The following is a 25,037-nucleotide window of genomic DNA, read 5'->3' on the forward strand; positions in this document are numbered from 1 at the left end:
CCTCTCCAAATGATCAACAGTGACTGACTTCCCCTTTCTTCCTTTATAAACTCTCATGGTAGAGCAGAATCTTCAGGTTGGAGTCCACCTTCTCCCCAGGTTACTGGCCTCCTGAATAAAGCAATCTTTCTTTTCTAGCCAACCCGTGTCTCCTAAATATTGGCTTTTGCGAACCTGAGTTTGCTAACATGGGAACCCCCAAACCTATCTGGTTACATTCCTTGTTAAGAACATTTTTATTCTTAAATGAAATCTTGTTAAGACAGATGATGGTATAACATCACTTTCTCGCCATGAAAAATAATGAGTTATTAGGAAGATAATGAGTTATTAGGAAACAACAGTATTTCACAAACATCCTTGTTTTACTGCTCCCTGTGAGGCCATGGAAAAAGCAGTATGCCCAAGAGAGAGGTGAGGAAACCCGTGTTTAACGGTGCAAGGGTTTGCAAATGTGCAAAGTGCAATTCATTTGTTGAAAAGGTGAGCACAACTGGCTTACAGTTTTATTTGTTCTAAAAATTCCCTCATCTGACATTGTTTTTATTCCACCTAAATTTCAGGACAAATATAAAATCAGGGCAGAAGCCAAAGAAAAGGCAGGTGCATATCATGAAGGAAGAACAGCCCTGGAAAAAACTCTGAAATTAAAGCACAAAGGCTGTTGGCATTTACTGTTGGCTGCTCCTCTTAATCCCCTAAAATGCTGAAGACCTATGCATTCTATTTCCATAAAATGTGCTTAGTGTTTTAACATTCCCACCAATTATACCAAGCAATCTAATTTGACCTCTATTTAACAGAAGCTTTTCTTGGTTTTTCATAACCTTGTTACTATACAGCATGAAAGGCAAATGTTACGTTGTGGATGTCACCTGCCATATCAGTAAACAAAGGAGGGTGTGGCTATCAAGACATCAGCCACTGCAGCCACCCCAGCTGTGTGCCCTGAGGGGATCCAGAATGGGAGACCAGAATACCAGCTCCAGATAGCAAGGGGCATATTGAAAGGATGGTTTAAGTGAGCCCAGATTCGTATATCTCCCCATACATAGAAAAGCGCTCAGTTCATTAACTTGAGATGTCTGGTTTTCTTTAATTAACAGTAATCTCTTGATGTTCTGACTATCCGGTTTCTGTTGCAAAAACTTCTATAAATCCCAGCTCCTGCCTTACCTCTTCAGAGCAGCCCCTCAGCTACCTGACAGGCTGCCTTCCAGGCTTGAGTTCTCAGAAATTTTGCTGAACAAAACATAATTCTCAACATTTAGGCTGTACATTTGTCTTCAGTTGACAGGGTGATTCTTGATTGACTCCTACACTGGAAAAAAGCCTAAAACTAAGAAACTAATGACTCTATCCTTCCCTTTGTAGGAGAGCAGAATTTGCCACCCTAAATATATCTCTTTGGTGTATTAATTGTTTTAAAGTGGTTGTTTCCTGAAAAACAGTAGACAAGGAAAGGGTTCTGAAAACCAAGTAGACGAGTTGCTCTTTTGTAAGACATATTTACATTTGTAACAGAAATCTCTATTTGTGTGTCTTCCTCTTTGTACCCGGAAGAGGAAAGCTCTAGAAACTCTTATCAATGGAAAAGGCAAGGACTTAAATCTGCACCCTAATCATTCTCGCTCACTTTGCTTTTCCTGCTATCCTCCTGGTAACTGACTCTCTCCGCACTCAACAACTTTTGTCTTCAGCTAAGGATGGTATTTAAGGTGAGGGCTTCAGCCGTTTGAGGGAGTTACTCGGTTTTCCTGTTAATCTGTCTCAGGTCAGTTTAATTCTTAGACCAGCCAGAAGAACCTAGAAGAGAAGAGGAATGCCTTCCTCCCCAGCGCCTGCACCCTACAAACACGGGCATACTTACACTCCTGACAAACACTGTTTTGCACTGTTGGGGGAAACGCACTGACTGAAACTGCCCACCCTAACCAGGCACCCCAGCAACCATTTGCATGAGTTGTTTTACGACAGGAGGTCTTGGTAAGGAATATAGAACTAACGAGCCACCACCATCTGGAAGAATCTGGGAAGAGCCCAAAGGAGATGCCACGTGTCCTCCCGCCTCCCAGAATCCTCCTCTCTGGCTTCCATCTTGGCTGAGCAGTGTGTCCACTGCCAGGAAGGAGCCGGCATCAGAATGATTGCCAGAGACACCTGGAATCTAATCCATCACGTAAAGCCGAGACTGAGAGCCACGCGGCAGAGCAGTCCCCCTGGGCCCCGTTGCCCTGCTGCTCTCTGCCCAGGCGCCCCTTCCCAATAAAGCCCCTTGCCTTGTCAGCACGTGTGTCCCCGTGGACAATTCATTTCCAAGAGTTAGACAAGAGCCCCCTTTCGGGCCCTGGAAGGGGTCCCTCTTCCCATGACAGTGCTTCTCAAACTATCTGAGGTGAAGAACCAGTTTTTCTTTTCCCAATCCATCATGACCTTATGTTTTTATAAACTACAACCAAAAAGGATAACTAGACAAATAGCATAAAGACATGCACAGTGCCCCCACAGGGCCTTTTTAAGACAATGGAAAAAACCCTGAATATAGGTTACATATTAGATCATTTTATTACATCAACATTAAACTTCTTTGGTGTGCTATAATATTGTGGTTAAACAGGAGAATGTCCTTTTTCTTAGAAAACACATAAAGTGTTAAGAGATGAGGTATCATGATGTTTGCCACATACTTTCAAATGTGTTATCAGACCAGGTCCATCTGCTTGACCTGAAGCAAGCCAAATGCTGAGATGTGGAGGTTTGTGGCAGAGAAAGAGTTTATTTACAAGACAGCCAAGAGAGGAGGTGAGGGAACAAGTGTCAGATTTGCCTCCCTGAAGGCGAGGGGGTAGGGAGATTGATGTGGTAAACAGGTAGTCCTGGGCAGAGAGGTGATTAGAGGTGATAGGGATAGAATAGGATAGTTATACGGGTAGTTGTCGAAGTCCCAGTAGGGAATTATAGACAGAGAGGGAAACCTCTAGATCTCTGGGAGACAAGCGTAAGTCAATGATCACTCAAAAAAGCTATGGGAATGTTTGGAATGAAGCAGTCTTGCTTAACTATAAAGTCATACATGAAAATACAAGATATACCCCAGGTCACTAAGTGAAAGAGAACAATCTTACCACCCTTTTGCTGATTTAAATAAGTGCTATGACAGTCCCAGCTGACCTCACAGGGTAAGATATTCTCCTGCCTGATATGAAAGAGACGCTGGTGATGGCTACTCGAAGAATGAGGAAGAAGGCAGTCTTTTATTGCTCTGCCTCTTTCCTTCCATCATAAAAATGCAGCCCACTTTATTTTCTTGGGCTCCAAAATCACTGCAAATGGTGACTGCAGCCATGAAATTAAAAGATGCTTGCTCCTTGGAAGAAGAGCTATGACAAACCCAGATAGTATATTAAAAAGCAGAGACATTACTTTGTCAACTAAGGTCTGTATAGTCAAAGCTATGGTTTCTCCAGTAGCCATGTATGGATGTGAGAATTGGACCATAAAGAAAGCTGAGAACCAAAGAATTGATGCTTTTGAACTGTGGTGTTGGAGAAAACTCTTGAGAGTCCCTTGGACTGCAAGGAGATCCAACCAATCAATCCTCAGGAAAGCAGTCCTGAATAATTCATTGGAAGGACTGATGCTGAAGCTCCAATACTTTGGCCATCTGTTGTGAAGAGCTGACTCATTGGAAAAGACCCTGATGCTGGGAAAGATTGAAGGTGAGAGAAGGAGGATATGACAGAGGATGAGATGGTTGGATGGCATCACCGACTCAATGGACATGGGTTTGAGCAAGCTCTGGAAATTGGTGATGGATAAGGAAGCCTGGCATGCTGCAGTCCATTGTGTGGCAAAGAGTTGGACACGACTGAATGACTGACCTGAACTGAGCCCACTTAATCTTTGAGGCAGAAGTCCCTTGCCTGCCCACTTACATCTCTCACAAGTGTCCTATGTTAGTAAATCTACTTCCTGCCGACTTCAGTGAGTGAAGTCGCTCAGTCGTGTCCGACTCTTTGCAACCCCATGGACTGTAGCCTATCAGGCTCCTCTGTCCATGGGATTCTCCAGGCAAGAGTGCTAGAGTGGATTGCCATTTCCTTCTCCAGGGGATCTTCCCGATCCAGGAATTGAACCCAGGTCTCCCACGTTGCAGGCAGATGCTTTACCATTCAAGGAGATCAAACAAATCAATCCTAAAGGAAATCAACTAAATATTCATTGGAAGGACTGATGCTGAAACTAAAGCTCCAATACTTTGGTCACCCAATGTGAAGAACTGACTCATTGGAAAAGACCTAGACGCTGGGAAATATCGAAGGTATAAGAAGAAGGGAACGGCAGAGGATGAGATGGTTAGGTAGCACCATTGACCCAATGGACATGAATCTAAGCAAACTCTGGGAGATAGTGGAGGTCAGAGAAGCGTGGAGTGCAGCAGTCCATGGGTTGCAAAGAGTCAGACGCGACTCAATGATTGGATAAAACAGCAAAGCATGATCTGAGGGTGGAGTTTTCAGGTCCTCTGATGTCAAAAGACCCCTGCACAGGCCCAGTTTTAGGGTCAGTGGTCCCAACCATTCAGAGCTGGCTCACATTTGACAAGAGCCCACCCTAAGTTCCTGTAAAACAACAGGCTATGTGAAGCTGGAAAGGTATGCAATTAGAGAGGAAAAAAAGAAATAAAGAAAGAAAACTAAAGCAAACAATCAAGGAAGGCAGAGAGATTTTTAAATTTTTATTTATTTTTTTATTGAAGGATAATTGCTTTATAGAATTTTGTTTTCTGTCAAACCGCAACATGAATCCGCCATAGGTATACACGTATCTCCTCCCTGTTGAACCTCCCTCCCATCTCCCTCCCCATCCCACCCTTCTAGGTTGATACAGAGCCCCTGTTTGAGTTTCCTGAGCCATACAGCAAATTCCCATTCGCTGTGTTTTACATATGGTAATGTAAATTTCCATGTTACTCTCTCCACACATCTCACCCTCTCCTCCCCTCTCCCCATGTCCGTAAGTCTATTCTCTAGGTCTGTTTCTCCATTGCTGCCCTGTAAGTAAATTCTTCAGTGCCATTTTTCTAGATTCCATATATATGCATTAGAATACAATATTTCTTCCTCTTTCTGACCCACTTCACTCTGTATAATCGGTTCTAAGTTCATCCACCTCATTAGAACTGACTCAAAGGGTTCCTTTTTGTGGCTGAGTAATATTCCATCATGTTTATGTACCACCACTTCTTTATCCATTCATCTGTTGGTGGACATCTAGGTTGCTCCCATGTTCTAGCTATTGTAAATAGTGCTGCAGTGAACAATGGGATACATGTGTGTTTCTCAATTTTGGTTTCCTCAGGGTAAGCAGAGGGCTTTTAACAAGCTGTTTCCTATCCTTTATTCTGCAAGATAAGCTCAAGAATTCCTGTTAGTCATCAGGTTCTGTTAACTCTATGGGTAATGGTTTCAAATGTTTCATCATCAAAAAAAAAAAAAAAGCACATTAACATAGAAAAACAGATGACAGACAGACAGATATGACAAAAAGCAAAGAAGGAAGACATGGAGGGACAGCAGGAGGAGTGAAGGGTACAGGAGAGACGAAAGGAAGGAGGGAGGGAAGTGTGGGTGGTCGCGTCAATGTGGCAAATGTTTAAGCAGGCCTGTTCCTCTTCCTGCAGGGCCTGGGTGCAGATGGAGACTCCTACACCACGTGCTGGAGAAGGTGATGGCAGCCCCCTCCTGTGCTCTTGCCTGGAGAATCCCAGGGACGGGGGAGCCTGGCGGGCTGCCGTCTATGGGGTCGCACAGAGTCAGACACGACTGAAGTGACTGAGCATGCACGCATGCATTGGAGAAGGAAATGGCAGCCCCCTCCAGTGCTCTTGCCTGGAGAATCCCAGGGACGGGGGAGCCTAGTGGGCTGCCGTCTATGGGGTCGCACAGAGTTGGACACGACTGAAGCGACTCAGCAGCAGCAGCAGCAGCATGCCATGTGCCCAGATATTTAAGGTTATAAGGAAAACTCACAAAGTAATACAACATGATTCATCTTTTACTTTACCGATATGTCTTCATAATGACCTAGAAGCCAAGTTCAGATTTAGAATTCACAAACTCCTGCAAGTGTTGTGCTAGAACATGGCAGTGCAAGGGGGACAACCTCCAGCTTCCTGGCCTGTAGCCAGTTGCTTTCCTGCCCCTCCCACCCCCCAGGTCCACGCAGCACCATAAGGGACTTTATGCTCATGCATGTGCGACACCTCAGTTCATGCGCTCACGCATAGTCTGCTAGGTGACAGGATATGCCACTCTCAAAACACGCCATGTCGGCATAAGGATTATTTTGAGTTGAAGGCAGTTGAGAAGAAGCAGATAGAAGGAAAGCTCCCTGGCCTTCCCCTATTTGCCTAAAAGCAAAACATAAATTTTCAAAGGAATCCCTCCTCCTCTCTCGACCAGGAAGAACAGAAGTTAATCACCAGAGATAACGTTCGATCCTACATACCTGGTTGTTGTTAGTCGCACAGTCGTGTCCGACTCTCTGCGACCCCATGGACTGCAGCCCGCCAGGCTCCTCTGTCCATGGGATTCCCCAGGCAAGAGTACTGGAGATGGTACCAAAAGACTCTACATAACAAACTTCACTAATTAGCTTCTATTAGCTTCCTAGATATTTGCCTTACCATTATTTGCTGTCCCCAGAAACTCAAGGTCCTTTTTCTTTGTCTCATCACTTCTATAGAAAATTATCATTACTTTGCTAAGGTACTTCATAAACTTAAGTTCTAAGGCACCTTGGAGGGTTACTCATTTTCTCCTGGGTATTTCCCATGTATGCATGAGGTGTACATGTTAATAAACTTCTTGTTAATCTTTTCTTATTCCAGGGATCTCAGCTAAAAATTTCTCCCCTAATTTTTAGAAAGATACATGAAAAGAATGGGATAAAAAATTGTTCTTCCCAAATTATCTGGAAGGTGCTTTACCGACTGAGCGATGAGGGAAGCCCCACGTGTGTGGTAGCCTGGTCTAATGTTCTAGTTTTCTGTTTTAGGACACACATTTCCTACAGCTGGGCCTCCCCAATGGCTTAGAGGGTAAAGCATCTGCCTGGAATGCAGGAGACCTGGGTTCGATTCCTGGGTCAGGAAGATCCTCTGGAGAAGGAAATGGCAATCCACTCCAGTACCCTTGCCTGGAAAATCCCATGGACAGAGAAGCCTGGTAGGCTACAGTCCATGGGGTCACAAAGAGTTGGACACGACTGAGTGACTTCACTTCACTTCACTTCATCATTTCAATTGGGAAAGGGGGAGAGGAATGTATGTATCTTAGGGGAATGTATGCATCTTAGACTGTATGTATGATTTTCAGGAAAGATAAATAGCTCCTTAGAAGAACAGATGGCAGGTATGATAGTTGGTGATAGAGTTTGGATGTGGCGTCAACATAGAGTCTTTTCAGTGATAACAGTCAATCTTCCCTGGTTGATGAAACTCTGGGGCGGGGGGGGGTGGGGGGTGGGGCGGGGAATCTATGAAAGTTGAGTTACCTTTAGAGGTTCTGTCTTGAGGCAGGACTTCCCTGGTGGCTCAGACAGTAAAGCGTCTGTCTACAATGTGAGAGACCTGGGTTCGATCCCTGGGTTGGGAAGATTCCCTGGAGAAGGAAATGGCAACCCACTCCAATACTCTTGCCTTGAAAATCTCATGGACGGAGGAGCTTGGTGCAGGCTACTATCCAAGGGGTCGCGAAGAGTCGGGCACGACTGAGCGACTTTAGAGGTTCTGTCTTTAGGCAGGTAAGTGGAGTTCACAGAAAACCTGTCTTTATATTTACCGTCTTTCAAATGCCTACGGCTCACAATAATCAATATACTGAAGGACTATATTTCGAGGTGGGGCATCCTGAAGTCAGTGTCCTGTCTACTTGGGATTTCCAGTTGACAAAACTCAGGCACGCAGCTACATCTGACTTCCAAGAGAGCTCAGGAATGCTGTCTGACAGTTTACCCAGGAAAAGAGGGGAATAATCCAACCTATCCAATCTCCTCCATATACCAGCAGAGTAGGTATTTGGAAGCTGTACAAGTAATCTATGGTTTCAGCCAGACTTCATGAAAGCATAAGGCCTCTAGGGGTCTCTGTTTCCTGGAGGACTCCACGAACCTTCACTTGACCCAGCATGGCCATGGAGTCCTTAGGAGTCTCCTTCAGTCTCCAACCTCGTATCTTCCCAAGAGACTTTCTCCTGGGGAAATCTGTATTGCTGCCCACCCCTTTCAAATGTGCTTCATGACACCAGAGCTTTAGCCAACTTGGTAGTACTCACCGTGTATGTCTCCAGGACGGCCACTCACTCAGTAATTCATGAATTAGAAAACACAAATGGAGGAGTCCATCATTGTCTTCCTAAGCAAAGCCTTAGTAAAATTAGGTGGATTTCAGACCGTTCTCTCCGGCTAGGAAGGTCATTAGGTAAGGCTTCAGACCTTTGCATTCCCTCATCACCAACCTTAGCACCCATCATTTAACAATCATCCAATACGTGTATGTTACATCAAATTGCTCTCAAGTCTGACGAGTCATTTTATCACGTGACCCTAAGTTTTCAATTGAAGTTTTTATTGCTGTGATTGTAAATGCACATACAGGTGTAAGAAATACTACAGAGGGTCTCTTGCGCACGCCTCCTAGTTTTCCCTAGCGGCACCATCCTGCAAAACTACCGTGTCAGTCACAGCCAGGACACGGACTTGCACACAATCCCCCAGTCTTATTCTCCTCACCCTGATTCGTCAGCCCCGAGCAGCCACCAATCTGTCCCCCGTTTATGGTATTTTACTTTTTGATCATACAGTGAGTAACCTTTTGGGGTTTTAACTTTTTCCACTCAGAGTACTTCCCCATCACTTCATTCCAGTGGTTGAGTACATTAATAATTTGTTCCCTTTTTTATTGCTGAGTAGTCCAGTATAACTACTCACCTTGAAGGACATCTGGGCTAATTAAAGTTTTTAGCAATTTATAAATAAAGCTGCTATGAACCTCCATGTACAGGTTTCTTCCACTTTTTATAGTTTCACGTTATAGAGAAATATTGTGACTGAACCAATCTATTTACTCTTGTATTCTGAAAAGCCCTGGTACCCCTTACAGCTTTCACTCTCACTTTTTTTTCAGCAACCTCACTCACCCCAGCATACAGCTTCACCTCTGCATGTTGCTGACTTTGCCTTCTTCATATGCCTTCTGTTGCCAGAAATGTATTCAAGCATCCAGTTTTACTCTGATATTCTTGGACATGCATCTTGGATCTACTTTCTCTTTCTTGACACCTGTTTCTAGATCTTGGAAATTTGTCTTACTCTGACATTCAGTTCCTTGTAGACCCCCAAGGTCCTCACCCTGGGCTAGTTCTCCCCAGGGGAGAATCTCTACCTTGCATTCCCTAAGCAGAAATTTCCATTCTAGCTTGTCCACGGACATTCAGGAGACACCCCTTGGCAACTGGAAGCAATCTTGTCCCTTCAATGTGAGGTTACCACGTGATCTCAGCAGACCCTGAATCTGCCAGTGCTTGATCTTAAGACTTCACCGCCTTCCGGGACTTCCCTGGTGGTCCAGTGATTAAGACTCCACACTCCCAATGGAGGGGGCAACTCCTGGTCAGGGAACTAGATCCCACATACACGCCCCGGGTAGACGCTGCATGACGCACTGAAGACTGCAGACCCCATGTGCTGCAACTAAGATCCGGCCCAGTCAAATAGAAAGAACGAGCAGTCGTGTTAAAAACAAAACAAAACAAAACAAAAAACCCACTAGACTTTCAGGGAAAAAAAAATTTCACTACCTCCAGAACTGTGAGAAATAAATGTTTGTTATTTATAAGCCACCTGATTCATGGTGTTGTCTTACAGCTGCCTCAATGGACTAAGATATCAAGAAAGAAAAGAAAGGAAAGGAATGGACTTGGACTTTTTTCCTACAGCTCAGAGCAGAGCTGATTCCAAGTCATTCCCTAAAAATCAACAACTAAAATCTTCCAGGGCATAGCCATCAGTAACCTATCACTCCAAAAGAAGACATTTGTGGTTTCTGCACTACTTTTCCTGAATTCCAAATGATAATTACCTTCAGACTAAATCAAGAAGGGAAGAAATCCACTTTGTCGAAGCGTAAAAGTTTCTATTCTAAGTCATTTTTCACTTTACGGTCTAAGGACTTTCACTGCAAATGGGGTTTCTCTAATTTTGCTGAGAGAACACCTGGAAAGATAATTCAAAACTGAGACTGTCAAGATATCACCACCATGGTGTGCATCGTTGTGGACAAGGCTTTAACTCACTGTCGCTGACCCGTGCCCCCTGGGAGCAGAGCTTTGTGCTCGAAGTCATAATAAGATTACCTGCCTTCTGAGGCCCTGTGTTATCAGCCAACACTGTGGTTTACGAAGTTACATGAAATAATCATATAAGCCTCGGATGCAATGATGATGTTGATGACAAAACGGCAGTGAAATAAAACAGGGCCAGCACAAACAGATGCGCCTGCGTAAAAGCTAAAGCCAGAGAGGTGGCGAACTTCGGACACTGGCGTTAAATATCAGGACTTGTTACTGACAACCAAACACTGCATTCTATAAGGCAAACATTTCAAGACTCTCACGTTTAAAGTTATCTGAACTGACCATGGGCCAAATGTGCAGACATGTTTGGATCTTAAAAAAAATCTTGAGTAGAAAAAAAATATGCAGAATAAAATTACCTGTTACATAAAAGGCTAAGAATATACAATAAAAGTATGTACTGATTGCCTTACCCCTTCATGGATCACAGCCTTGTCGCGGTGCTGGGAAGGTGCTTGTGTAACTCAATGAAGTCATGAGCCAGGCCATGCACGACTACCGAAGATGCCAGGCCACAGTGAAGAATTCTGACAAAATGTGGCCCACTGGAGGGGGAAACAGCAACTCAGTCCAGTATTCTTGCCTTGAGAACCCCATGAACAATATGAAAAGGCAAAAAGACAGGACACTGGGAGATGAGCCCCCAGGTCAGAAGGTGTCCAATATGCTACTGCATAGTTCTCCATTCAAGACTGTTTTTATGATCTAAACGTTGCTACATACACAAGTCCATTTATTTTAACTATGATATTCTATAACTACATCTCAGTTTATTTATCAATTCCCGTATTATTTCCCTTATTTTCTTGGGCTCCAAAATCACTGAAGATGGTGACTGCAGCCAAGAAATTAAAAGACACTTGCTCCTTGGAAGAAAGGCTATGACAAACCTAGAGAGCATATTAAAATGCAAAGACATTACTTTGCCGACAAAGTTCCATCTAGCCAAAGCTACGGTTTTTCCAGTAGTCATGTACGGGTGTGAGTGTCGGACCATAAAGAAAGCTGAGCGCCAAAGAATTGATGCTTTTGAACTGTGGTGTTGCAAAAGGCTCTTGAGAGTCCCTTGGACTGCAAGGAGATCCAGCCAGTCCATTCTAAAGGAGATCAGTCCTGGGTGTTCATTGGAAGGACTGATGTTGAAGCTGAAACTCCAATACTTTGGCCACCTGATGTGAAGAGCTGACTCACTGGAAGATTGAGGTCAGGAGGAGAAGGGGATGACAGAGGATGAGATGGTTGGATGGCATCACCAACTGAATGGACATGAGTTGGGTGGACTCCGGGAGTTGGTGATGGACAGGGAGGCCTGGTGTTCTGTGGTTCATGGGGTTTCAAAGAGTTGGACATGACTGAGTGACTAAACTGATATTAGGAAGCATCATCTTTAATTAAAAAGTAGAAATAAAGGGTATATATGCAAACAGAAAAGCTGTTGAATAACTATGATATATCTATGTCATAGAATATATGTGCTATTATAAAGAATGAGAGAAAGGCATTAATTTGGAGAGATGTCCATGATAAATTAGCATAAACATTAATCTTGTTTGTGTTAAAATAAACTTTAAAAAACCCTCTATGTATACTATACATGTATATGTGAGCTTATATAAACATAGAAAAACATACCCTATAAACCCAGTGAAAAGACATTCAATAAGCAAAGTGTTCCCGTGGCTGATTCATGTCAAGGTGTGGCGGAAACCACCATGATGTTGTAAAGTAATTAGCCTCCAGTTAAAATAGATTAATTAATTAAAAAACAAGCAAAATGTTAACACTGATTTACATGGTAGTGGAACCAGATGCAAGATCCGATGCTGTAAAGAGCAATATTGCATAGGAACCTGGAATGTCAGGTCCATGAATCAAGGCAAGTTGGAAGTGGTCAAACAAGAGATGGCAAGGCTGAACGTTGACATTCTAGGAATCAGCGAACTAAAATGGACTGGAATGGGTGAATTTAACTCAGATGACCGTTACGTCTACTACTGCGGGCAGGAATCCCTCAGAAGAAATGGGGCAGCCATCATGGTCAACAAAAGAGTCCGAAATGCAGTACTTGGATGCAGTCTCAAAAACGACAGAATGATCTTTGTTCGTCTCCACGCAAACCATTCAATATCACAGTTATCCAAGTCTATGCCCCAACCAGGAACGCTGAAGAAACTGAAGTTGAACGGTTTTATGAAGACCTACAAGATCTTTTAGAAGTAACACCCAAAAAAGATGTCCTTTCATTATAGGGGACTGGAATGCAAAAGTAGGAAGTCAAGAAACACCTGGAGTAACAGGCAAATTTGGCCTTGGAAGGCAGAATGAAGGAGGGCAAAGACTAATAGAGTTTTGCCAAGAAAATGCACTGGTCATAGCAAACACCCTCTTCCAACAACACAAGAGAAGACTCTACACATGGACATCACCAGATGGTCAACACCAAAATCAGATTGATTATATTCTTTGCAGCCAAAGATGGAGAAGCTCTATACAGTCAGCAAAAACAAGACAAGGAGCTGACTGTGGCTCAGATCATGAACTCCTTATTGCCAAATTCAGACTTAAATTGAAGAAACTAGGGAAAACCACTAGACCATTCAGGTATGACCTAAATCAAATCCCTTATGATTATACAGTGGAAGTGAGAAATAGATTTTAAGGGTTTATATCTGATAGACAGAGTACCTGATGAACTATAGAATGAGGTTCGTGACATTGCACAGGAGACAGGGATCAAGAACATCCCCATGGAAAAAAAGATGCAAAAAAGCAAAATGGCTGTCTGGGGAGGCCTTACAAATAGCTGTGAAAAGAAGAGAGGCAAAAAGCAAAGGAGAAAAGCAAAGATACAAGCATCTGAATGCAGAGTTCCAAAAAATAGCAAGAAGAGATAAAGAAAGCCTTCTTCAGCGATCAATGCAAAGAAATAGAGGAAAACAACAGAATGGGAAAGACTAGAGATCTCTTCAAGAAAATTAGAGATACCAAGGGAACATTTCATGCAAAGATGGGCTCGATAAAGGGCAGAAATGGTCTGGACCTAACAGAAGCAGAAGATATTAAGAGGTGGCAAGAATACACAGAAGAACTGTACAAAAAAGATCTTCATGACCCAGATAATCATGATGATGTGATCACTAATCTAGAGCCAGACATCTTGGAATGTGAAGCCAAGTGGGCCTTAGAAAGCATCACTACAAACAAAGCTAGTGGAGGTGATGGAATTCCAGTTGAGCTGTTTCAAATCCTGAAAGATGATGCTGTGAAAGTGCTGCACTCAATATGCCAGCAAGTTGGGAAAACTCAGCAGTGGCCACAGGACTGGAAAAAGTCAGTTTTCATTCCAATACCAAAGAAAGGCTATGCAAAAGAATGCTCAAACTACCACACAATTGCACTCATCTCACATGCTAGTAAAGTAATGCTCAAAATTCTCCAAGCCAGGCTTCAGCAATACGTGAACCATGAACTCCCTGATGTTCAAGCTGGTTTTCGAAAAGGCAGAGGAACCAGAGATCAAATTGCCAACATCTGCTGGATCATGCAAAAAGCAAGAGAGTTCCAGAAAAACATCTATTTCTGCTTTATTAACTATGCCAAAGCCTTTGACTGTGTGGATCACAATAAACTGTGGGAAATTCTGAAAGGGATGGGAATACCAGATCACTTAACCTGCCTCTTGAGAAATCTGTATGCAGGTCAGGAAGCAACAGTTAGAACTTGGACATGGAACAACAGACTGGTTCCAAATAGGAAAAGGAGTGCATCAAGGCTGTATATTGTCACCCTGCTTATTTAACTTCTATGCAGAGTACATCATGAGAAACGCTGGACTGGAAGAAACACAAGCTGGAATCAAGATTGCCGGGAGAAATATCAAGAACCTCAGATATGCAGATGACACCACCCTTATGGCAGAAAGTGAAGTGGAACTAAAAAGCCTCTTGATGAAAGTGAAAGAGGAGAGTGAAAAAGTTGGCTTAAAGCTCAACATTCAGAAAACGAAGATCATGGCATCTGATCCCTTCACTTCATAGGAAATAGATGGGGAAACAGAAGAAACAGTGTCGGACTTTATTTTTTTGGGCTCCAAAATCACTGCAGATGGTGACTGCAGCCATGAAATTAAAAGACGCTTACTCCTTGGAAGAAAAGTTATGACCAACCTCGATAGTATATTCAAAAGCAGAGATATTACTTTGCCGACTAAGGTCCGTCTAGTCAAGGCTATGGTTTTTCCTGTGGTCATGTATGGATGTGAGAGTTGGACTGTGAAGAAGGCTGAGTGCTGAAGAATTGATGCATTTGAACTGTGGTGTTGGAAAAGACTCTTGAGAGTCCCCTGGACTGCAAGGAGATCCAGCCAGTCCATTCTGAAGGAGATCAGCCCTGGGGTTTCTTTGGAAGGAATGATGCTACAGCTGAAACTTCAGTACTTTGGCACCTCATGTGAAGAGTTGACTCATTGGAAAAGACTCTGATGCTGGGAGGGATTGGGGGCAGGAGGAGAAGGGGACGACAGAGGATGAGATGGCTGGATGGCATCACGGACTCGATGAACGTGAGTCTGAGTGAACTCCGGAAGTTGGTGATGGACAGGGAGGCCTGGCGTGCTGCAATTCATGGGGTCGCAAAGAGTCGGACACGACTGAGCGACTGAACTGGAACCAGATTGGTGGGGGAGGAACAGATTACACATTTTTATTTTATATGGCTCTGTATTATTTGATTTAGCATGTGTTACTTTTAGAGTTTAAAACAGCAACAATATAAGGCACTAAAGAAAAAAGATATTTTTAGTGCTTGATTTTTGCTTTAGACTCTTTTTTTCTAGATGTTGTACTATCTCCCAAACAATCCTTCCTTTCCCATCTCCCTCAGATACGTCCTTCGAAGTCTATGCTAGTTCTTCATTTTTGCACCAGATAATAACCCAACTTAAACTAAAGTGTGAATGACTGATGTTATCTTAACGGTTACTTTTCCCAGGGATTTTGAATTTTTCAAAGGGCTGTGGACAGGCTGTAAGCTGTAACTTCATTCCTCTCAATGTTTTTATAGTTTCAGACAAGAGTGGGATGACTGGAGGCTCTTGGCCAAGAAATCTTCTGATATCCCTCACTTCTGAACACATCACAGATCCCTTACTCCAAATATACGTTGCCATGCTCATTTAGGGAGGGTATCCCTATAGAGTTCCTTAGGATTACAATTTCAGGAAGGCCCTTTTCATTTCATGTTGGAAAACTGAAAAAAATTTCCACAGTTACACCATCCTGTGGAAACTGAATCATCCAAACACATTCTAAGAAAACATATTTCATTTTCTGCACAGCAGAGGTGAAGAGATGATTTTATTTGTCTTCTTGCTTTTTGCTACACATTAAGTCCCTTGCATCTAGAGAGAAATTGATGATCAGTTATTTATTTTTCTCTGAGTGGACTAGCCGCCGGGGTTTATCCTGCAAGGACAGACTTGCTTAGACCAACCTCAACAACCTGAGGCAAACTATTAGCAACACTGGCAATATCTCCTCTCACTGTGGAGGCCCCCGAGGTCCCTAGTCCTGCTGCTGATGGCAACAGCAGCTCTAGGCGTGTGCAGAAGCATACGCGCATTCACGCCTAAGAACTCCTCCCGGCAATATTCCCGATGACAAGATGATGCTTTCAGTGGTCCAATTGGGGGGATTCTAGCTGTGGTGAAAGTGGATGAGGATGAGTCAGTCTACATTTCACGGCCTCTTTAATGCAGGGAGAGAAGTACAGCCAGCAAAGATCTCCCACCCCACTCATTCCACTGGGGCTCTTGCTTGAGGCCCAGAAGGAACCTGGTGGGCCAGAGGAAGGTCCAGCATTTGTTCTCATTCACCCTGAGCTCAAAGTTGCCTGTAACTAGCTCTGTGCGCATCTCCTGGACCAATGTTTATAGCTGAATTTTATTGGCAAGCAAAGGGAAACACCTCCTCGAGGTGTGAGGGCACACTGACCCAAAAGACATGAAGAGAAGAGAAGCCCCTGGCTCAGTTTTGGCTCTTCTTTTCAGGTTTTTCCCTCCCTCTGAGCCTGCCCTGTGAAAACCGGGCTAGCCAGGAGAGCTGTGTTCTACCTGAGGTCCTCACTCCGGTCTTCGGACCTTCTTTTGCTCCGTTTTCCCTTCTCTTCCCTTCTTTGTCTTTTAGTCACCGCCACTTTGGAATCCTTTTTCCTATTCTAATTACCTAACAAAGCCTTGAAGGACCAAGCCAACAGCAACAAAATCCAACACTCTTAAGAGTTAAGTTCACCAAGGGACACATGGTTTTGGAGGTGTTGGCCTGCTGCGGCCCCCTTTGCCTAACAAAGCTATTCTTTTCTACTTTACCCCCTTCCCCCAAAAAAGAATAAATCCAACAAAATCAAGTATGCAATTTTATACTCCAAGAGTCACTAAGAGTTACTAGACATTTGAAGAAACAAGGAAACGTAATTCACAGCTAAGAAGAAGTTAATCGACAGAAACAGATCCAGAAATGAGAGAGATGAGGGAACTGGCAGGTGGCACTTTGAAGAGCTCACGAGAGCAGCCCACTGTTCAGTGTTGTCAAACCCTGCAGGTGTTCTCGCTCCAGCCACTGTTAGTAATGTTTCTTTTATAGCTTTATAAACATAAAGCTTTAAAAAATGAACATGAAGCTTTATTTTCCGAATTATAAATATGTTCAAGTTTAAGGTACGCATCAGACATTATTTTAGGAAGTTTATTGAGATTTTAGTTTCTTCAACATTAGTAGGAGTGCTGTCATTACAAATTTCTTATGTATTTACATTATGATGTTCTTAAATTCTGCAGGCAGCTATGGTGGTTGAATTTTATGTGTCAACTTGGCTTAACTCTGGTGACTAGTTATTTGGTCAAATGCCAGTCTAGATGTTGTTGTGAAGGTATTATGTGACATGTGGTTAACACCTACAACTAGTTGACTTTAAGTAAAGATTACCCTCAATAATGTCAGTGGGTCTTATCCATGCAGTTGAAGGCCTCAGTGCGAAATCAGATTTTGGAATTGCCAGCCCCCACGATCATGTGAGCCAAGTCCTCAAAATAGATCTCTTTTACATATATTTTAAAACATACAAAATAATACTTTATTGTTTGCATTTCTTTGGAGAACCTTGACTGATACTACAGCCTTCTGAATATTCACACTGATTTCAATGCTCAGTTTTTGTAGTATATGTTAGCGGCTTGATTTATGGCCAACTGGAAGCATACGCTCACTTCTGCACTGTCAAATTCATCTGATAAACACACAGCCGTGGTCTACATTGTTTGCCCTTTGCAATTAGTTCTTGATCATCACTGCACAGAAAATCTTCCGCAGCTTGCCATTCAGTTTTCAGTCATGCTTTGTTTTGATTCTGATATTCCATTTTTCATTAAGACAGACACCCCTTTCTGTTTTCTGTAATAATTTTTCCTACTACATTATTGATTACAGCAGGTACTTCTTTTTCTTCTCGTCTCTGTTGCCTACAGGGATAGCTTCTACTCTTTTTGAAGAGTGAAATTAAACCCAAATTTCAAAGGAACAAAAATGCACACGGCAGATATGATAGTGATGAGTGGGAGCGCTGAGACAGTTAGTGATCAGAACTGTCTTTTCCACCAAATGAGTTTTTTCCTCCCTGCACTCACCAATAAGGATTGAGCCTTCAGAGCTTTTAGGATATTGTGATTGCAGAGGAAGGGCTGTGGAGCTGTGCCTGCCCCCTGCCCAAATGCCACATGTTTTGAAACATACTGGTCCTTATTTGACTAAGCAACAAGAGAATGTTCTCTGGAAAGAGAACTCCCCCTGCCACCCACTTTTATTACACATGGGATGCTGAGGAGATGGTGAGCTCCCCATCCCTGGCTGGGGTCCTGGGTTGAGCTTCCAGAGCAGTGGAAGGCAGAGCCTCCAGACCCAGCAGGCAGTGCTGACTGCCGAGCTGACCTTGGCTACTCAGCTCTTTGCTGGTCCAGCATTTTAAGTCCTGGCCAAGTTGGCGCCCCACAGGCTTCCCTTTTTGTTCTGATATCAAGTCCTACCAAACTTCCGTTGCTCTGTGGGCATCTACTCCACGACTGGTGGTCCCTAGGGCATATGCTTCTTTGATTCATCGAAGCTATACCACCTGTTGGGAGTACAGGAAGATGGAGGGGTTGACGGCCAAGCCACTCTGCACACCTGGATTCTGCTCTAGAGGGAAATGCATGCACAGGAAATGAGGCTGGCCACTGAACATGTGATGTTTAGTTGGGCTGTAGCCCAAGTCAGGTGTACAGTGCTTTGTGACCCAGAGCGGACCCCAAACAACTCGGTTAATGTACATTGAACCAGAACAGTCTGAGCTCTTAGGCCTTTTGTCTTAAGCTCTGACCCTATCAAGGCAAAGTCATCCAGAGCCTATGGCACAGACAGACTCCTTCTTGGGCGTGAAATGAGGAAATGTGAGGGGAGTGAGAGGAGCTGTGAATATATCTCCTGGTCAACAATTTCTCTGATCTCTAGTCTTTGACCCATTATCCCATAAACGTAACTTCTAGATCCATCTTACGTGGACTTATGGGATGAAAAATACCCAAAGAATCAGTGCCAACAGAACATTTTCCCCCAAACAGGCTACTTTAAACACTTTCAACAAGACTACACTTTCCAGAAACATGTCTCAGTGACTCTTCTTACCCTTGATCCTGTTCTTGAGGGAAGAGCAGAGGTAGCAGTGAGCTGGAACTCTGGGATTCTCCTGGTCAGCGCAGTGGATTTTACAATTACCGCAGGGTGGGTCACTGTTTTACAAAGGGACGGCTGAATGAATGCAAATAGAGCAGGGCTTCTCACAATCTCAGTCAGCCTCTACTGCAGAATTAGCATAGAGGTTGCTGCTCAAGCATTTTGCTTACTCACCACCCTGGAGGGAAAAAAAATTACCTTGGGCTAATGGTTAATTGAGGTAGTAAGAGATGTAATTGGAGGGGGTGTTGCATTTGGAAGCAAAGAATCCAAATAAATCCCAGCTTCCTCTCCACCTATGTTTCTCTCTTCTCTTTGGGAAATGAATCAGAGACATTAACGACATCAGCACTGCCAATTATACATCAGATCTCAACACATACGCTGTAATAGAGGTCACCCTTTAGTAAGGAAGAACAACCCTACAAAATATTTATGCTCATCCCACTTGCTAAATTAAAATCTTGACAATGTACTTGGCTGCTTTTGTTGTTTTCACAAGAATCTAGACTGGAAATCTAATTATACTGCATTTTAGAACACTGACAAAAGGCTATCTTTTATAGGTTATAGCCTTATGGCCTAGATTCATCTTCGTATACACTACTTGAGTAGTGTATATATTACTTCATATACATTACCTCATGTTAACAGTCTGAAACACCACCCTTTGTACAGTTAATACAAAATTTATTTTTGGTATTTAAGAAAGCGAAGGCTTAATACCATCCACAAATTACAAGTTCAAAAAAGAAATGCTTTAATTTCAGCTCTCTACCTAGATGCCAAGCTTGCCAGAATTTGCTTAAGCTTAATTCTATATTATGAAACCCATTTTGGGCTTTTCCCTCATAGCTCAGTCAGTGAAGGATCTGCCTGGAATGCAGGGGACCCGGGTTCAATCCCTGGGTTGGGAAGATCCCCTGGAGAAGGAAATGGCAACCCACTCCAGTATTCTTGCCTGGAGAATCCCATGGACAGAGGAGCCTGGTAGGCTACAGTCCATGGGGTCACAAGAGTTGGACACGACTTAGCAAGTAAAGCACCACCAAGACCCATTTTACAGATAAGGAAACTATGCAAATGATACATAAAGAGATATGCTTACGGTCACATAAACAGTAAAGCCAGCATTTATTATGGACTTGGAGAATTTGCTGACAGAAACTACCTTCTTAACTATTACATAAAACTGCCTCTCACTAATACTCTCCTTCACCAAGGTCCTAAGGCCTGCCACAGTTTGCCCAACACATTTCTCTGGTCTCATTTACTCCACCCTCACTCTGCTCCAGTCACACTGGTCTCCTTGCTGTTCCTTGCATATTTCCAATACACTCCACCTCAGGGCTTCTGAAACTATTTCCCTCCACTTGCACCTTTATATCCCCAAGCAGCTTAACGGCTCTCCTCACTTTCATGGTGTCTATTCGAATGTTACTTCAACAAAGCAGTCTTCCCTGGACGCCCTCTTCATAAATCCCTTTGCCTCTAGCCTCTTCACTATTATTTTAACATGCAGTATGTACCTTCAGAATACTTCCTAAATATGACCGGTGTGTATGTATGCTAAGTTGCTTCAGTCAGGTCTGACTCTATGAGAGGCCCTTAGGGACTGTAGCCCGCCAGGCTTCTCTGTCCCAGGCAAGAACACTGGAGTGGGTCGTCACTTCCTCCTCAAGGGGTCTTCCTGACCCAGAGACTGACCCCGCATCTCATGTCTCCTGCACGGCAGGCGGGTTCTTTACCAGCAGTGCCATCCACAGTTCCCTGCTGCTGCTGCTGCTGCTGCTGCTGCTTAGTCGTGTCCAACTCTGTGCGACCCCAGAGGTGGCAGCCCACCAGGCTCTTCTGTCCCTGGGATTCTCCAGGCAAGAACACGGGAGTGGGTTGCCATTTCCTTCTCCAGTGTATGAGAGTGAAAAGTGAAAGTGAAGTTGCTCAGTCCTGTCCGACTTCGCGATCCCGTGGACTGCAGCCTTCCAGGCTCCTCCGCCCATGGGATTTTCCAAGAAAGAGTACTGGAGTGGGGTGCCGTTGCCTTCTCCGCCCACAGTTCCGTATTTATTGTCTATCTCTCCCAATCAGAATGCAAGGTCACGGGGCAGAGAACTTACTGTTGGGCTCACTGCTGTGTTTCTGGCCCTTAGAACGGGACTGTAACACACGAAACACTCAGCAGATACTTGCCGAGTGGGAGAATAAGGGAAGGAAGGACAGGCTGTAGGGAAATGAAGCAAGTCAGTCAGATTACGCTGCTGGTTGTGCAACCAGTGCTTTCAATGCCAATCATACCGGCACATGATGTTCATTGTTTTTTCACTTGTAACTCCAAAGATTTCTTCATGTCATTTCCCGAAGCAGATGAGGATTCTAGCTCTAACTTTCAAAGTGCCTGGGAATGAGGATAATACAAATTAGTTCTTCGATAATCACTGTGTTCACAAACCCCAATATTTACTATGTACTTAACAGGGTCTAGACACTGAGCTAAGCACTCTACATGGTTTATTTCATTTTACTGCTGCAACAGGGCTGTTGATCATTAGTACTGAAGTGTGCACAGTATTTATATCTGTGACCACGGGGGTCAGTCCACCCAGATTTAAATCCTGGATCCACCACTGACTTGCTCTGTGGCTCTTTTTACCATAAAGAGGACATAATATGACATTAATTGTACATAACCAGTAGAGTTGTTTTGAGGCTCATATAAGATGATTAAGCTCAAGCACTTGGTATAGTCTGGCACATAGCAAACATTCCAGTATCTATGCTATGATTATCCCCACCTTCCAGATCAGGAAACCAAGCCTGAAAGCAATTAAGTAACTTGCCCAACATTACGAACAACTAAGAAGTTGTGCTGGGATTTAAATCTGACACTGTTTAACATTGAAGACTTTTTTTTTTTTTTTTTTTTTAACATACCATCTTTTCTGCCTCTCTTAGTCTGGCTCCGTGTTCAAAGGGCCCTAGTGAAGTAAGTCAAGTGTAGAAAATTTTATCAACTCAGCTAGCATTCTCTTTAAAAGGCCCTCTTTGAGTGCTTGCAAAGTAAGCCCTGATGCATTTGTAAGAACTAGGCTGTGATGGTGACCTTGAGAGCTGTGGATATTTATACACCTCTCTAGAAAAATTTGATCCATGATTATCTAAACGTGAAAAGGAAAATAGTGCTTCTAGAAGAAAATTTAGGAGACTACCCTCACGATTTGGGACTAGGCAAAGATTTCTTAAGATACACTAGCTGTATGATGAAATGGACTATATGAAATTAGGAATTTCTTTTCACCAAAAGACACTACTGAGGGAATGAGAAGAGAAGCCACAAAGTGCAATATTCAGCAACTGACAAAGGATTCTCATCCAGAATACATAACCCTACAAATAAATATGAAAAAGCTAGGGAACTCAGTAGAAAAGTGAGGAAAAGACATAGGCAGGGACTTCTCAAAAGGTCTCATCACAACGGCCAATAAACAAATGTTTATCGTTTTTAAATCTACCTAGCATGGGCTTCCCAGGTGGTGCTAGTGGTAAAGAACCTGCCCACCAACGCAGGATATGTAAGAGACTCAGTTTGATCCCTGGGTCAGGAAGATTCCTTGGAGGAGGGCATAGCAACCCACTCCAGTATTCTTGCCTGGAGAACCCCATCGACAGAGGAGCCTGGCGGGCTATGGTCCATAGGGTCACAAAGAGTCAGACACGATTGAAGTGACTTAGCACAGCACAGCACAGCAGCATGTGAAATTCTCAGTTAACATCCAAGAATATGAAAAATCCAGAAAAGTCAAACATGGTGTAGATGCCGTCAGAGAATTGAGTATAAATAAGACAGGATTCATGTCTCTAGGGAACTTCCTCATTAAAACATACAACGCAATGCAGTGCAAGGCATGATGTGTAAAGCAAAGGTTTTCAGCTCGTGGTGGCAGCAGAGGTTAATTCCGAATGAAAGGAACAAGGAGGCTTCCGAGGACATGACACTGAGCTGTGCCCTGATGGACGCTCGAGTGCGTGGGTTGATACTGTCTCTCTCCCCACTTGGAGACACCTTGAAGGTGGCACTACTGATGCTGAGCGGCAAGGGGGACGACAGGAGCACGTCTGAGCAATCTTCCAGGGTGTGTGTGCTTAGTCGCTCCTCCTAGAGTGGCGCCTTTTTAAGGATCAGGGAGACATGCGGCTAAAATTTCAGGGTTCACTTTGCGAAGAGAAAAATGATCAAACGCAGCCCCTCTGTCATTAACTTGCTCCTTCCACGGGTGGGAGACCGCCCCTGTTCTGGCTCCTACTCTCTGCAACCTACAGCCCAATTTCTATCCAGGTCTCCACTGGCAGGCCACTGAAATGGAGATTCTTTTGGGTTGTACCACATTTTCTTCAGGGGTCAACTTTGATGGGATATTCCTTATGACCTGTCTGAGTTTCGTTTCTACATCTTTAGTGACGTCACTTTTGTAGGCTATCGGCCTTTAGCCTCTGGAAGCTTTGGGACAGGCAGAATGTGTGCTGTTTCAGCTAACTTACACTGGCTACCCAGAGGAAGGGGACACCATGTCCTGCTTGGTTAAAAGGTTTCCAGTGTTAGCCTTCCAGAAATAATGAAAATACTGTCAGCTGCTCGACAAGAATTTCAAAGCAACCCTTTTATCTGTGGCAGGAGGGTGCTGAGGTTGGCCTCCTTTGCTGTCTATCATTCCAGTTTAAAGCACAATAGCTTTATTGTTCTTCTCCAGAAAACAGTGAAACCCTCCTACAGCCATTTGGTAAAGGGATTTGGGAGGAAAAACAATTGCCTGGCTTTCCAGCAAAAATAAATAATTTCCAAGTGAGCCTTAAATGAAATTGCAGGGACCCTGTCCTTAATGCAGAACCAAGCACGGGGGTAGATACTCCCTGACATGTTTCATTACAATTCGTTTGGTTATAAGGATTCATTATTTGTTTATTTTACTCTTTTGATATCTGCTTTTGGGGGGAATTATTATAAACTGTTTATAAATAACAATAACTTGCTTACCTAAAAGTTTCTTATAGACTTATGTAGGGCAGTGGGTAGCAGGGGAGAATGATAAGACTGAGTAAAGATCTGAGTTGGATTCCTAAGGAAAAAGAGAAACATAAAGAAAGTGGCTGAAGTTCGACAAACTTCCAAAGCTGAGTAGAAAACATGTGGGAAGTATTGGTGGATGGCTGCAATGCTGACAACGGCCTGTGCGGCGTTCAGACTTAGTATCCGCCACCAGCCTGCGTGCAGTTTCTGTGTGTGGCTTTCAGACTGTGCTCCATGGGGCCTTCTGGCTTTCCTGGGGCTCCACAGAGACAGAGGGGTCTCAGAGGGAGGGGTACCGAGCTCAGCCATCAGTCCCGAGCTCAGTACCCCTGATCTTGAGCCCCCATGACTCACTTTAATCACCATGATCTGGGCTTGTACCTGTTTACATGCTGTTAAGTATTTAAGAGTGTTTGAAAACACACACACACACACACACACACATATATATGTTCAGGAGAAGTGGAGGGGGAAGAAGAGCTCAGAAATCATTATTATGGGTCATTTCCCTTAGCATCTTTTAAGAGTCTCTCAAATGAACCCCCAACAATTCAATCCAGTGCCCCTTAAACTGTGAGGAGCACCCTTAGACAGGGCAAGCAGGGCATCTTGCTACAAAGAGGGCCTCAAGTTTTAGAGGGCCATCCTTAAACCTTCCTCAGTCCCCTCCAGTGCCTGGGACTGGCTGAGTCCAGCAGTGCCCTCCAGGCAAAGCACCCCCAAGCCTGCATGGTTCCCGGGCCCTGTCTCTCCTCCTCACGGGGCGCTCTGAAATCCTGGTATCAGTGGTTGACCACTTAC

The 25,037-nt window shown here is 43.8% G+C and overlaps 1 protein-coding gene across 4 annotated transcripts in view; it reads right to left on the reverse strand.

Moving 5' to 3' along the window:
- Positions 1–19,304, reverse strand: part of NAP1L1 (nucleosome assembly protein 1 like 1) — a 161,923-nt gene extending 142,619 nt beyond the window's left edge. For 2 of the 4 annotated variants that reach the window (XR_011255819.1, XM_069584046.1), the window contains exon 1: positions 19,127–19,304. The gene's annotated coding sequence lies outside the window, so the exon portion shown is untranslated. The remainder of the gene's footprint in view (positions 1–19,126) is intronic. The other 2 variants (XM_069584045.1, XM_069584055.1) reach the window with 2 other exon arrangements.
- Positions 19,305–25,037: the final 5,733 nt, after the last annotated feature.

The sequence above is a fragment of the Ovis canadensis genome, chromosome 3 (assembly GCF_042477335.2).
Source record: "Ovis canadensis isolate MfBH-ARS-UI-01 breed Bighorn chromosome 3, ARS-UI_OviCan_v2, whole genome shotgun sequence".
In the NCBI taxonomy this organism is placed as follows: Eukaryota; Metazoa; Chordata; class Mammalia; order Artiodactyla; family Bovidae; genus Ovis; species Ovis canadensis.